This window comes from Papaver somniferum, chromosome 8 (assembly GCF_003573695.1).
Source record: "Papaver somniferum cultivar HN1 chromosome 8, ASM357369v1, whole genome shotgun sequence".
NCBI classification, from domain to species: Eukaryota; Viridiplantae; Streptophyta; class Magnoliopsida; order Ranunculales; family Papaveraceae; genus Papaver; species Papaver somniferum.
Window position 1 is genome coordinate 111,990,909 of NC_039365.1, and position 16,577 is coordinate 112,007,485.

Here is a 16,577-nt window from a genome sequence, read left to right on the forward strand (position 1 = left end):
CACATAATAGCCACTGTAAAGTATAAATACGACTTGAAGTTTCTGGTAATGCTACTTTGAGATCATGCATTGACCTTGCATCATGTTGAATGCTCGTGTCTTCGTTATCCATTTTAGTGATGATCTCCAAAAACGTAAAATACTAGTGTGACTGTTTCGTTTCAAAAATGTAAGGGTGGCCACCCGGTTTTTTAAAGAAATTGATTGATCCAGCATCTAAGCTTTTATAAAAGTTGTTTAGAATTGACCAAGTGGGAAAATGTAAAATATATATATGTATTGTGGTCAAAGCTAAACACTTTTTTCAAAACCTGGATCAGTGTCATACTATTGTATCGGAAGAGATAAGGGAGGCGGCATTGTCGCATAAGATCTATCCCATCTGCGAGGTGAGCTAGCAGAATTTGTTTTGTGGTTAGACTGGGTCTTATGGAGCTGTCCAAGCTCTTCCCAAGAGAAAAAACCATGGTCTAAGTGTCTATTTCCGCAAGGCTTCCCTATTGTACGGGAATCCCAACGGGAAAATTCTGGATACGGCTAACCATTAACCGTTTAAAAAAAGTTGAAAACGGCAAATCATTAACCATTCCACCTCAAAAACGAACAAGTATTGTCCGTTTCTTATAAACGACTACTCGTTATCCGTTTTTGGGTTTCTTAGAACGGTTAACGGATACCTGTTCCTTGACCTTTTTTCGTTTACACTCAATCTACACTCATTTACAGTTTTAGTATTCTTTTACCAATACTATTTACGCTAGACGGGCAAACACTCCTGAGGTTTCTTGTCGCATTTTTTTTTATTACTATTGGATCTACTTATCTCAGATGCATTGTGCTCACCTTACCTTAAATTGGCAATTTTTTAAATGGGTTGTGGTGTACACATTGAGTCGATAAGTCGTATTTATATGGAAATATGTAAATAAAAGTGATAAAGATGTGTAAACAAGTTCATTTTATTCGGATACTTAAACAAAGTAGTACATTAAATCAAAATTACTGGAAATTAAACATAACTCAATGTCGCAGGTATCTCGACTGCACTTAATCGGTGTCGCAACCCTTTAAACTGTTCGGTGTCCCTAACGGCCGAGTGTAGTCTCGGGAGGGTTTGCCAGAGATATACCCACAAAATCTATACTGTTGGTGTAGCCGAACTAATCTTCATCACCATCTTCACGACATAATATCTCGGGATCATACTCTTCAGGCAACCTTTGCTTCAGGAGTAAATAACATTCGTATAATTGGAATGCTTTACCGGTTGCGTAATCTATGTTGCGACTCCACTTCCTATATTAACCAACCAAATATTAAAATTGTGTTATTAAAATAATATTTAAAAAATTTAGGTGTTAGTCCAAAATTAAAACACTTACACATTTGTTCATGGTCCATCAAGAAGGTAAGTTTCTCAAAACTAGAACCAAAAAACTTAGGTACAACTTAACATTTCTCTTAATATTTGGTACCCTGTTTTGTAAAACTCTAGATGTTCTCTGGTGTGGGTTTCCATTCCTAACCATCAAATGTAGAACCAGCTCCCATAAATTGACCTCTAAAACAATATTTCTTGATTCTACTTCGGTGACAAATACATTAATCCAAGACAGGGTGATAGCTGCATCTTCAAGAGGGGTGAATCTGGCGATCGTGACTACTAAAATAATATAAAATTAAACAGAAGATATATTCAATATAAAGAAGATGTTGATAATTTGTGAAAAGACGAGGGTACCCAAATATACCTCAATCTAAAACTTTTCCACCTATAAGTCCTTTCTTCGAAAGTGATTGTCTATGGACTGAATCGAGATAATACAACCAATCGGTTCACACTTCGTGTGATTGTCTATGGATACAAGATCGAGACAATACAACAACAAAGTATGATTATTTGATAATAGGTTCGGACTTAACCAAACACTATAGGATTGCTATCAAGTAATTAGGAACTAACGTTTTGTGTATTTTACTTCTAATTGTCATAAAAACAACTATAATTGCGGAAATAGAAAAGTAAAAGACACATCAAGATTTTGTTGACGATGAAACCGCAAATGCAGAAAAACCCCGGGACCTTATCCAGAATTGAATACTCTCAGAATTAATCCACTATACAAAATCTAAACCAACTTTGTATAGTTGAGACCAAGCAACTAAACCTATAATTCACCTAGTTCCCTCAGTATCCTTGCGCCCTCCAACTTGTAATAAGTCATGCACTTGGAACAATTCCTTTGATTCGTATTCCAAACAGTAAAGAAACAACAAATCTGTTCGGTAACAACTCTCTTCAAACAACATGATATGAGTTTAACAAAAGGCTCTTCCGTTTATCCCAATAAAATCCTTTGTCGGGTTCTTAATACAATTTATTCAACAACTACCAAAGTAATTGTTTACACTATGCAATCAATAATAGGATCTGATCAGGATACTAAATACTGATGCCGATCTACACAATTAATCAATCCAATCTATCAAAAGATAAACCGATTATAGTTGGATCCCCAGCCGATCAAGTTTTGTGCACACCAAAGATTATGAACTCAAATAAGAAATCTTCTTTGCTTTCAAATCTTCTTAGATCTTCAATAAACGCCTGCACACAAACAACTTGAATCTCTTGTGATCAATCACACACAAAACAAAGTCTGTTAACGATGGATTATCACAAGACGTCTTTAGATCTACAAAAAGTCTAATGATCCCCATCGATACTTTGATCTAGTTTGAGTGAATCTTATATCAGAAGAGAAGATTCTCAAGCATAAACAAACTAGGTGCAATCAAAGTTCAACAACCGTGAGTCAATCAAATCAATGGAAAACTAATAGTAAACTGCAATTATCTAGTTTCCCACCAACGGTACTCGTAGAGATTCTCAATCCCAAAGAAGTCTTTAAAACGAGCGGTCGTAAGAGATTTCGCCTAATTAAGGTACTTTCCTCTCCGAATAGACGGCTCCACCAGTAACAACACAACTAGGTAGTTTTGCTGGCTCTGAGGATTAGTTTGCTCGAAATGAAAACTTCAATATTTATAGACCAAGGAAGTTTGGACACCAAGGAATTCCCAAAACCGAATATTCTCAAAAATATGCAATAAAGCCAAAATAAGTTTTCATAATTCCTGGAAATGCACTGTCCAAATATTGACCGAAATTTTAGTAGAAAATCTCCAATTAGTAAATGCACATTACCAATTTTTATTTTCTAAAGATATGCATTTAATTGCTGGAAATTAAAAGCATATAAAAACTAAAAACCTTAATTGAAAGATTCCCAATTTATTTCGATTCGGGATTCTCCTTTAGTTATTAAGGAATATCTTTGAACAATAAAAGATAAGAATTATTGCACATGTTCAAAGTATGTCGACATCTTTACTTTGTAAATTCTTTTTCATATTTACAATCTTGGAACCGACTTTCCACACTTCCAAACAAGTTTAGAATTGGTTCATCTGACTTCCAAGAACTATGTGATTGATTATCCTATCAAATCACCATTAATGGGTTTCACGGTTCTACTAAAACACAAAGCTTCGGTTCTACCTCCATGTGGGTACTAGGATCGGCCACACTATCTTTCCAAAATTGGTTGACTAGGTTCTAGGATCGGTTACCACATTATTATGGTATTTACTTGTGATCGGTTGCACAAGTCATAGGATCGGTTACCAATTACTAAGACTTGTTGTACCTCTTACAAGGATCGATTCCACATACTTATGATCGGTTGCACCTCTTACTAGGATCGGTTACCCAATGTCTAGAGTTGGTCATACCAATTACAAAATATTGATCATACCATCTCAGATGATTATTTAAGATCAGTTTCACTAATAAAGTTATACCAATACAAAAGTCAGGCATTGTGAATATTTTCACTAATATACATAAACAAGTTATGAGCGGTTATACTAAACACACATATTGGTAATCCAAATATTTGCAATGAATAACAATACCAATAATCCTAGTGATTTCCCTTTCTATTCACAAAACAAGTTTATGAATTGTACTTCCTTTAAACTAATATAAAACATTGTTTCCTAGGACGAAATCTTCACCCATACCCATACATAATCACAATAACATTCATACGATTATGTCGATGTCTTATATACGAAATTCAAAAGATAGACATTACACTTCGTATTGTAATTCCTTAATACTATGTCTAACTACAGTATAATCATTCACAGCTTCGCAGTTATGTTTTCAATATGCACGACTTAAAAGATACGTTAGCAATGAAACGGTTCAAGTCAAATATTACTAACCTCAAGAGGAAGGATGATGTCGTCGTTGTAGCTCTTTACTTCTTCACATTCTTCAAGTCTTAAACGTAATACTTGTAAGTCTCATATCCTCGTAACTTTCTAGCTAACCTATACGAAGTTGACTCTAGCATATAACCAAGACGACTCTATAAATGAGTTTTGGTTCACTAAAATATGACAACCAAACTTGACATACCAACGCTTGGTGGGTTCCACCGAGAAATGCTCTAACAATCTCCCCCTTGTCAATTTTAGTGACAAAACTCTTACATCATATGGATAAAAAAATTACAAGAATTCATTACACATACGCTTGATTCCAAGTTTCAACAACACAATAATCTGCATAAATTCAATCCTTAAATGCCGTTGTATAACAAAGTTAATATTCCCCCTAAAGATAAGATAGGTAGATTTTCAATCCGCACATCTTTGTTATTCCCTTTGTAGTTAAGATAACCACAAGTATCAATATGATATGTTACTCCCCCTTAGTCTATGCTTTACTCTTTCGTTAGATATAACGTTTAAGCACCATTGTCCTTTCCTTAGCGATACCAAATCACTTTTTTAATCCATATATTTATCCGCCCTTTTGTCACAAAATGAGAAAGGTACGAGCAAATAAAGGACAAACCGAAAGGATCTTACAAATCTTAAAAGACTTGCAACCTATAAGAATTAAGCACGAGGGTTCCACACACCATTTTAGATAACCAATATCAAAACCGAAACTACAAGGTAATTTTGTTTTGATATGTTACCAAGGAAACAATTGCCCGAAGCAATTTTCCCTAATAGTTTAGAAAATCATAAATTGACTAAGTACCTTAGTTCTTTTGCTAAACCGATTGCACAATCGCTTGTTTGATAAGACCAATAATTAACTCTATTTTTTCATCAGGTTCTAATTATTAAAATAATAACTTAGACCTTTCACTTTTAAACAAGACAAGTACTAGGTTAGTTAACTAGCATTTCATGTTAAGGAATTCGATTAAACTTGAATAACCAAAACCTCCACTTTGATAAGTCTAACTAAGATCAGAATTAACTTAGTTTCTCTTATCCGGAATTGAATTGGACTAAACAATTGATCCCGAAAACCTTTTTGTTGAGCCATAAAAAAATTATACAAAACAAATAAATCAACTTGCATAATTATTTATCTCAACCGGAAGCAATTGAAACAAACATAAACACTATAGTACCGCAATTGCACCGAAATTTCGTAATCCTAAACAATTGATACCAAACCATAAAGAAAGATAATAATAGTTTTTCTTAATCGGAAACAATTGAACCACATACATACATCCATACACAAATAATGGAATAAACATCAATTGTACCGAAATTTTGTTAAGCAAAAACAATAAATATATGCAATAAAATCGGGCTTTTCTTAAACAGGAAAACGATTAACTAAAAAATTCGTTACCTCAGATTCTGCATCCTCTTCTTCCCAGAAAGATATATCATTAAGCGCAAGTTCACATAGAAATCTCCCCCGTTGTGTTGTCATCCTCCCGCCAAATCAAAAGAGCAACAACAAAGACCAACCTTTACCAGAGAAAGGTTGAAAATCGGTTTAGCTAATGCGATGCAAAGTTGAAACCCCGAAACACATATGCTTTTATGTTAAACCAAAAACGATTTAACATATTGTGACTTTTTCACATATTAGTTTCAATCTGAACCCCTTATGATCTTTTGATAAATCCTACCAACATGCGTTAGAACTCAATCCCGCTAAATCAAAAAGTCACCTAAACCATAAGGGTTCACACCATATGAGATCGAATATTAAGGTTATGAAAAACGAAATCAAACATCCCATAACTACATAGCAATAAAATAAAGCATTCAAGCACATGCCATGTATTCGAAAACTATCACAAGAAAAATTATAAAATAATAATTTTATTCATAAATAATAGATAGTTTTATTCAAAATAGACCTTATACAATTATTGAAAGTGATCAAAAACTGATGTCTATTTTCCTGGATTAAGTCTTACATTATGTAACTTAATCTCTAGAGGTGCTCTTATTGTTTACTGAGGTTTCATCAGTACTCAAACTTTTGAAGCATGTCTCAAGAGACTTTTCTGCGACCACTTCCTGTTTTTCAAGTTCTTCAATTAGAACCTTGATTTCAGCAATAACACTTCTTGTTTCATCAATTCTTTCTTTGAGCCAATCTTGATGTTGAACTGTCATTATGAGATTGGTTCTCAGTTCTTCAAAACCTTGGATATAGTGAATCATACTATCAGAAGGAATCCACTTGCTTTTGGTTGGATCTTGAAAGTTGTAAGCCAACAAACATGACTCATCTTGAGATTCATTCGAACTATTTGAATCATAATCAGACATAATTTTTGATATGTTTTTCTTCTTCATATCTGTAATGATTCCTTGACAAACCTTAACCTTTTGAGCTTCCTCCTTATTAGCATTTGTGACACTGCGAGTTCTTGGAGGCATGCTCGGTTATTTAAATGGGGATTAATCAGGGTTTCTTAATACAAGCAAGAGATTGTTTCCTTTAAGAAGAAACAAATTTTTAGACCTGGACGCTTGTGGAATACCGAAAATATACCAGAATATATTTTGTTTCCATTATCCGAACTTCTCATGTTGGAAGGTTTATTAAAATTCAAAAATTTCAAATGAAACCTATTTTTTGGAAGATCATGTTAAACATGAACAATATTTTAGACATACATGGATTCGCAGCTATCCATAAATTGTCACAGATTTTTCTGATAAACAGACACAAACATTGTGCTCTTGTTTTATGTGCTTTTCCCATCCAAAGTTATGAGCACAAATAGGATGAGTTTTCACATTTTCAATACAACTAAATTGTATTGGAGTAAGCTTTTTCTAGCTTACAATGTGTATCAGAAACATAGTTCATGTTTCTCTTTGGGGATTTCTGCCCAAAATATTTTTTCCCAAGAAGGTGATCATTAGGAGAAACTGTACTGACGTGAGAATTTTCAGAGATGGATAAATCTCTCTTAATTCTATAAATGAGATGTTCATATGATTTTCTCGTTCTAAGGATTTCCTTATGATACACATCAGCATGATTATCTGGAACAATTATTGGAAATTCATGATTGTTTCCATTGACAAAGATTCTCTCTTTTCCTTTCTTCTGGAGTCGCTCTTCATCAAAACAAGAACTGTTTCGATATGGGTGAGGAGGAACCTTTTTCCAAAAGCGATTATCAACTCCTATTTCTGATTCTTTTGAGTTGAATTTATTGAGATGGGGTAAAATCCGTCTTTCTACTGAGGAATAATCGTTCAGTTTTTTAAGACAAGAAACTTCTTTCAATATATTTACCACTGTATTTTGAAGAAGTATAAATTTCCTGTCAAGTGACTGAAAGTTGTATTCCTTAAGATCACGAACATGGAATCGGTTCAAAGTTTCCTTTGGACAAGATTTCTTCCGATCATCAATAGATATAGAAGCTGGTTTCTCATCCTCTTCTGACTTGATGTAGTTAGGAAAACTACCATCATCATGATCTGTTTCGGATGTGATCAAACAAATTTTGTTATCACAATCTCTCAAAGTCGAGCAAAGACCTTTGATTTCTTCTTCATAAGAAATTACAACAGAATCATTAGTCAGAGTCATATATAGGATGTGTCTCTTTATCTTGAGTAAGAGATTTACCAAAAGCTTCTAATTTGACAGTGAGATCCATATTCTCTTTGGCTAGAATATCAGTTGATTGTCTTTATCTCTGATCTCATTTTTAAGAAGATTTGAATCTGTCTTTAATATTAGCACTTTTGTAGACAGATATTTTATAGGCTTTAGGAGTTTTACCAACTCTTTATCAACATCTTCTTTTCCATCAGAGAATGAGTCAGATGTACTCTTGATTTTCGTAACTCCCGGATCATGGGTCAACGAATTGGTAACATCTTCAACTTTTGAATATTCATACTATTGCATAACGTTAACTGAATCAGACATAGATTCAATTCTTATAGGTTGGATCACCCCAAACACTGATTGTTAGATCTTTTCGTGTTTGCTTGCTCTTGTACCAATAGAAAAGACGAGGGTACCCAAATATATCTCAATCTAAAACTTTTACACCTATAAGTCCTTTCTCCGAAAGTGATTGTCTATGGACTGAGTCGAGGCAATACAACCAATCGGATCACACTTCGTGTGATCGTCTATGGATACAAGATCGAGACAATACAACAACGAAGTATGATTACTTGATAATAGGTTCGGACTTAACCAAATACTATAGCATTGCTATCAAGTAATTAGGGATTAAAGTTTGTGTATTTTACTTCTAATTATAGTAAAAAAATTAAAATTGCGGAAATAGGAAAGTAAAAGACACAACAAGATTTTGTTAACGAGGAAACCGCAAATGCAGAAAAACCTGGGGACCTTGTCCAGAATTGAATACTCTCAGAATTAATCCGCTATACAAAATCTAAACCAACTTCATATAGTTGAGACCAAGCAACTAAACCTATAGTTCACCTAGTTCCCTCAGTATGCCTGCGCCTCCAACTTGTATTAAGTCACGTACTTGGAACAATTCCTTTGGTTCGTATTCCAAACAGTAAAGGAACAACAAAAGGCTCTTCCGTTTATCCCAATAAAATCCTTTTTCGGGTTCTTAGATCAATCTATTCAACAACTACCAAAGTAATTGTTTAGACTATGCAATCAAGGATCTGATCAAGGTACTAAATAATGATTCCAATCTACACAACTAATCAATCAAATCTATCAAAAGATAAACCGATTATAGTTGGATCCCCAGCCGATCAAGTTTTGTGAACACCAAAGATTATGAACTCAAATAAAAAATCTTCTTTGTCTTCAAATCTTCTTAGATCTTCAATAAACACCTGCACACAAACAACTTGAATCTCTTGTGATCAATCACACACAGAATGGAGTCTGTTAACGATGGATTATCACAAGACGTCTTTAGATATACAAACAGTCTAAAGATCCCCGTCGAAACTTCGATCTAGTTTGAGTGAAACTTATATCAAAAGAGAAGATTCTCAAGCATAAACAAACTAGGTGCAATCAAAGTTCAACAACCGTGAGTCAATCAAATCAATCGAAAACTAATAATAAACTGCAACTATCTAGTTTCCCACCAACGGTGCTCGTAGAGCTTCTCAATCCCAAAGAAGTCTTTAAAATGAGTGGTCGTAAGAGATTTCGCCTAATTAGGGTACTTTCCTCTCCGAATAGACGACTCCACCAGTAACAACACAACTAGGTAGTTTTGCTGGCTCCGAGGATTAGTTTGGCCGAAATGAAAAATTCAATATTTATAGACCAAGGAAGTTTGAACACCAAGGAATTTCCAAAACCGAATATTCTCAAAGATATGCAATAAAGCCGAAATCGGTTTTCATAATTCCTGGAAATGCACTGTCCAAATATTGACCGAAATCTCAGTAGAAAATCTCCAATTAGTAAATGCACATTACCAATTTTTAATTTCTAAAGATATGCATTTAATTGCTGGAAATTAAAAGCACATAGAAACTAAAAACCTTAATTAAAAGATTCTCAATTTATTTCGATCCGGGATTCTCCTTGAGTTATTAAGGAGTATGTTTGAACAATAAAATATAAGAATTACTGCACATGTTCAAAGTATGTCGACATCTTTACTTTGTAAATCCTTTTTCAAATTTAAAATCTAGGAACCGACTTGCCACACTTCCAAACAAGTTTAGAATTGGTTCATATGACTTCCAAGAACTATGCGATTGATTATCCTATCAAATAAACAATAATGGGTTTCACGGTTCTACTAAAGCACAAAGCTTCGGTTCTACCTCCATGTGGGTACTAGGATCAGTCACACTATCTTTCCGAAAATTGGTTGACTAGGTACTAGGTTCGGTTACCACGTTATTTGGTATTTACTTGTAATCGGTTGCACAAGTCATATGATCGGTTACCAATTACTAAGACTTGTTGTACCTCTTACAAGGATCGATTCCACATACTTGTGATCGGTTGTACCTCTTACTAGGATCGGTTACCCAATGTCTAGAGTTGGTCATACCAATTACAAAATATCGATCATACCATCTCAGGTGATTACTTAAGATCGGTTTCACTAATAAAGTCATACCAATACAAAAGTCAGGCATTATGAATAGTTTTACCAAGATACATAAACAAGTTATGAGTGGTTACACTAAACACACATATTGGTAATCCAAAGATTTGCAATGAATAACAATACCAATAAGCCTAGCGATTTCACTTTCGATTCACAAAACAAGTTTATGAATTGTATTTCCTTTAAACGAATGTAAAACATTGTTTCCTAGGACGAAATCTTCACCCATACCCATACATTATCACAATAGCATTCATATGATTATGACGATGTCTTATATGTGAAGTTCAAAAGATAGACGTTATATTTCGTATTGTAATTCCTTAATACTATGTCTAACTAGAGTATAATCATTCACAGCTCCGCAGTTATGTTTTCAATATGCACGACTTAAAAGATACGTTAGCAATGAAACGGTTCAAGTCAAATATTACTAACCTCAAGAGGAAGGATGATGTCGTCGTTGTAGCTCTTTACTTCTTCACATTCTTCAAGTCTTCACGTAATACTTGTAAGTCTCATATTCTAGTAACTTTCTAGCTAACCTATACGAAGTTGGGTCTAGCATATAATCAAGCGACTCTTTAAATGAGTTTTGGTTCACTAAAATATGATAAACTTGGCATTCCAACGCTTGGTGGGTTCAACCGATCAATGCTCTAATAATTTGGTTGTGTTGTTTTGGTATAGAGAAGCATTATTTATACTACATTTGCTTTCTTATTGGTCTTTAAATTTTCAAATCAATTTACTGATATTTGTGGTCTAGTGTGGTCACTTTGGTTACTGACACATTATGCCGGTCGAGTTTTCTTATCACCAGTTGTCGGTTAAGTCACATATATCACTCATTAAATTATTACAGTATTGGGCATTTTGTAATTGATTTTTCTTATCACCAGTTGTCGGTTTAGTAAGATCACTCATTAATTTATTACACTATTAGGGATTCTGTAATTGAGTTTTCTTATCACCAATTATCGGTTTCGTCAGATCATTCATTAATTTATTACACTATTGGGGATTCTGTAAATTGAGTTGACGTATCAATGTATTTTTCATCTTTCGACATATCACCTCACATCATTTAATTAAATCCACATCTGTTCCTGATTTTATTTTTCATTCACTTTTATGCATCACCATCGAGTATTCTAGTCAAGTCAACTTGAGCATTGCCATAAATGTATTTGGATTATTTGAATATTCGATTTGTTTTGTCATAACATATTTGGTCGACTACTTTTCCAATAAAATACATGTTGTTGTCCTTAAGACTCATCATATCAATGTCTTATTTTGGTGAGTTTTCATATTGATGTGTCTCATGTTGTGTGATTTATATATTATTTTATAATTTACTACGCAGTTGTTTGAGGGTGAAAACTGTTTCTGCTGTTTTTGGTAAATATGGGTGTGTGTGGATGAGAAACGAATCTAAACCATAAACAAATGCACTGCAAGAGAGTATTTTAGATTCGAGAGATCAATATGTACAATTCTGGCATAAACCAAGAAATGGCCGTTCCAGACTTGCTTCGGTCACAAAGTGAAGGAGATGGGGTTGATCTTAGGAAGGAAGCGAAAAAGGTGTTGAGATTGTGAAGGTGTTGGTTGTTTATGACTTGTATCAGAATGTTGAACTGGCTTGCATAATGTAAGCTATCAGTTCTGGGTATTTTCTGGATACGTAGTTAACAACACTTGATTTTCTGCGTTGTTTGGAAATAGGTGAAGGACCTATTTATGCAAGTCATTGAGCGCAACCCTCATCTCGTAGGAAGTGGAGGAGGTGAAGTGATGGAGTAGTGGGGTCGTATATGGATAGTGATTGTCACACAATCACATCTTTTCCCACTTCCCTCATCACTGTTAACCGTCCACCTTTTCCTGACACGTTCTCGTAATGGCGTGTTGCACGCTGCACGCTGTAAACCGCCAGACCAATACCCCAGTAAGTATCCCCCAGTTTGTGACATGTTTGATGTCTCAAACGAGCGGGTCGAGTCGTGGGACCCACCGCAGGAAATAGCATACAGTGCTATTAAGTTAAACAACTAAGTTATTTAAAGAATTGATAATTCATGAAATATCGTGTATTACATGCATCGAAAACAATCAATATGCATGAAGCATCGCTGTTTTAAAGCTTAACTGAATAAGTCGCGGATTAAGCGTCTTAAAATGGTAGCATGTCCAACCATCTTCGAGTGATCGTTTGGTGGATGCATGGGCAGGCCACCATCTGGTCGATCACTCATTGTAGTAGAGTGGAGGGCGGTGATCACTGAGGCGCTTCATTGGTCGCCTAACTTTAAATCTAAGCCGTCCGCCCAAGCTGGCAAAGTTGGACGGACGAGATGATTTACGGTGTATGTTTGCTGCCGTTGATGGATTTTATGGTTTTAAATAGGTGCGCAACATCCCCTTTGGCTTGATCGAATTCAAGCATGGGCACTTGTTTTGGTGCGACTGGCCGGTCATGCGTGGAGACAGCCCATTGATGTGCATGTCTACACCTCTCGGTCCCATGAAGGTTCGATCTAGGCCACTCAATTTGACAGGAAAAGATGAGTTGCCGTGATCGATTTGCGACAGAAATCCATTGTCGCAAAGGATTAAAGGCCGCCCAAAGGATTTGCGACAGAAATCCATTCCGACAGAAATCCATTGCCGCAAAGGATTTGCGACATGCATTCTTTGAGCACGCGTTTCGAGTCGCATGGCCATAGTCTGCCTAGGCCGGCCAGTTACAAGCACAGGTGGGCCCATAGTGATCACGTCAATATCCTTAGGACTTCTTGAGTCTATATCTACACCCTCCGTTTAGGCTGGCGAAGATGGATAGACGTGATCAAACTACGACAAATGTGTATTGTCTCAAACCCTAATTAGGGGTTTGAAACAGTCACGCACACGTGACTTTGGCCAAACGATTTGGTGATCTGTGCTTCTCCTTTGGAAAGACCGATCGTGTGGGGCCCACGTTGGGCTGACGGTGAACATATGTGCACTTTCCTGATGGTCCTAGGTGCGATCCAAGCCATCCAAATACGCTGGCTAAGTTGGATGGTTGTGATCGATTTAAGACACCAGCGGAATTTCCACGACCCTTTAAAGCATCACGCCAGCCATGTTTTGAGCAAACGTTTCATTGTTCCATGGCTTTGTCGTGAGAAAACCGATCGGGTAGGAGAGAAGTGGGCCCTCCAACGTATGTGTTAGCGCTTCCCCGATCATTCGCGGGATGATCTAATCCGTCCAACCAGGCTGGAGAAGTTGGACGGTTGTGATGATTTTAAGACCGTCTTGGACAGTCCATGCTCGATCGAGCTTCTCGCAAACAACGCGACCACCCTACTTAGGGTTGGCGTTTGACATCGCTGGGAGATGCATGGGTAATGTTCGGTATTGTTAGGGCATTAGTGGGCCCACCGTTGGTCATCATGACGATTTCCTATTCCTGCCAGGGTTTGGCTAGGCTTGTTAAATTGTGTAGCCAGCTTGTGTGGCCGCGATCGTTTCTGAGATTGATATGGAAAGTCTAGATCTCCCTTAAGGAAATTAAGCATGCTCGGTTGGGCTAACCAAAGCGCGTCGATGCGAGACTCTCTGTCAGAGAGTGATGTATTCTGTGTGAGTATTTCATGCACATATCTGTATTGGAACTTCTGGAGATTCATGCTACTCTGCTGAGAGTGAACACTCAATCGTCATGTCATGTCAATAATGAGAGTCCGACTGAGAACATAGCACGGAAAATACTAGGAAAATATTGTATTCATTAATAATGCTAATAAAATTCACAAAATATTTGGGATTGCTGTTGCACGCACCATTCTGGGTGAATTTCGTGTATTTATTGAATTGCCTCAAATACAAAGAAGAGGTTTTCTGCACTCAGCACTTCTTAAATGACTTTTCCCTTTGCAGGGTGACAACACATAAAATACTGGTTTTACAATTTTAGCCTTGAACTAAAATCCACCATCAATATTAAGTCCCCTACCTAACACGCAATGGTTGCACTATTGTGGGGTAGGCATTATATGGTGACAAATAAAGATAAAACTTATGAGACAAAGTTAGATGTTACCATGAGAGATGGGCCGGCCTGTCCTTGGAACATGTCAAGTTCAATAGGCGTCCAGGTAAGCGTTCCCCTAGCATGTTGTCGGTTGGCATCAGGTAGATTAGGCATACTGTTGGTTGGGATATCAAACTGCATTCCAAATCCCTTGTACATCTGAGTATCATTCGAGAGTGTGTCCAATCTTTCCTGGCTTCGGTTAGTATGGAGGAAAAGCGGAGGCGCGATGAAGCATCTCAGCTAACAAGTGCTAGGGATGAAAGGTTTGCTGCCCGGCATGAGGAATATCCTTAAAAGGCTGCTGAAGCAATTTCTGAAAAAGATGTTGAAGCAGCTCCCAATGAGAACGTTGATGCAGCTTCCGAGAAAGGTGTCGAAACGACTTCAGGAGAAGATGTTAAAGCATCTCCTGGAGAGGACTCTCGTGAAGGCACCATTGTCCCGGGTGTTGACGACACTTCTTTGATGTTTAGTAGTCTTTGTTTCATGCGGATGGAGCCATGGCTTGATCGAATAATAATCCCTCATTCATGTTGTAACTTCCATTTGTTACATCACGTGTGTTGTGCTTCCGTGAACAGGAGATCCAAGAGTCGTATTTGTTAGGTGTGGAGGCTCTGTCTCCAATTAATAGCGCGTGTGATGTGATTGGACACGTCTGAAGAAGTAATTGCAATCTGGGAGTACCGCGCTAGCTCGCCGCTTCCTGATTCCGAGAAAGGATTTTTCAAAATATGAAAATTACAGATGGCGAAACCTCTTTCTGGGATCTAGGCACAACGAGATGGCGATTGAGAAGTTGCTTCGTCATTGAAGCGGCTACACTTCAGAGTACGAAGGACGCTTTCCCTAAGAAGCATGTACTGGCTGTTAGATGATTTTTTTCAGTCATCTTGCTCTTTCTGATTGCGATGATGATATGCTGGGGATGCTTGTATGGGCACAATCCTCCAGAGCCGTTAAGTGAAGTAGACAAGGTGAGAGGCGTTCCGTTGTCGACGTGCCGCTATTAGTCTTTAAGGACTTCGTTTCAAGCAACATCCTTTGAACCGTCTTCTTAATCTTGGATGGTTGTATGGAATGGGATGCGATAAGCAGTCCCCAGTTACACTTCACAATCGATGGCGTGGCTGGACACGTGAAAACATCTCCGATTTGTACTTTGGAGTCTTTGATGCACATGTACGTCTTCATGTTGAGAATTTTCTGCGGCTCGTAAAGCTTCAACAGTGATGATTGCTGATATTGGAAATAAACTTGTTGAGGGACTTGAATGCCTCCTGTGCTGGCATTCCCTAGGTGTAATTATCCCGAGATTATTTTCTCTTGAAAGACGTACTTCCATTGCATTTGCTGGTAAGGTGTTGAAGCGGCTTAGACCTATGAAGAGAGCGCTGAAGCGGATTCAGGAAAGAGTGCGTTGAAGCGGATTCTTTTGGAGAGCGTTGAAGCGGCTTCAAGAGATAGTGTGTGTTGAAGCGGCTTCTGGTGCGTTAAGCGGCTTCTTCTGGAGAGAGCGTTGAAGCGGCTTCAGGAGAGAGCGCGCGTTGAAGCGGCTTCTTCTGGAGAGAGCGTTGAAGCGGCTTCAGGAGAGAGCGTGCGTTGAAGCGGCTTTTTCAAGAGAGAGCGTGCGTTGAAGCGGCTTCTGGAGATAGAGCGTTGAAGCGGCTTCTTCTGGAGAGAGCGCGTTCAAGTGGCTTCTTTTGGAGAGAGCGTTGAAGCGACTTCTTCTGGAGAGAGCGTGCGTTGAAGCGTCTTCTGAAGAGAGAGCGTTGAAGCGGCTTCAAGAGAGAGCATTGAAGCGGCTTCTTCTGGAGAGAGCGTGCGTTGAAGCGGCTTCTGGAGAGAGAGAGCGTTGAAGCGGCTTCTTCTGGAGAGAGCGTGCGTTGAAGCGACTTCTGGAGAGAGAGAGCGTTGAAGCGGTTTCTTCTTCAGTTTGATTTTTCCTTGCAAATTACATGCTTCTTGATTGACCGTCTCTCTTGTGTTGAAGAATTCCTTGACTGACGGTGAAGGAAATTCATGCTGAGCCTTAG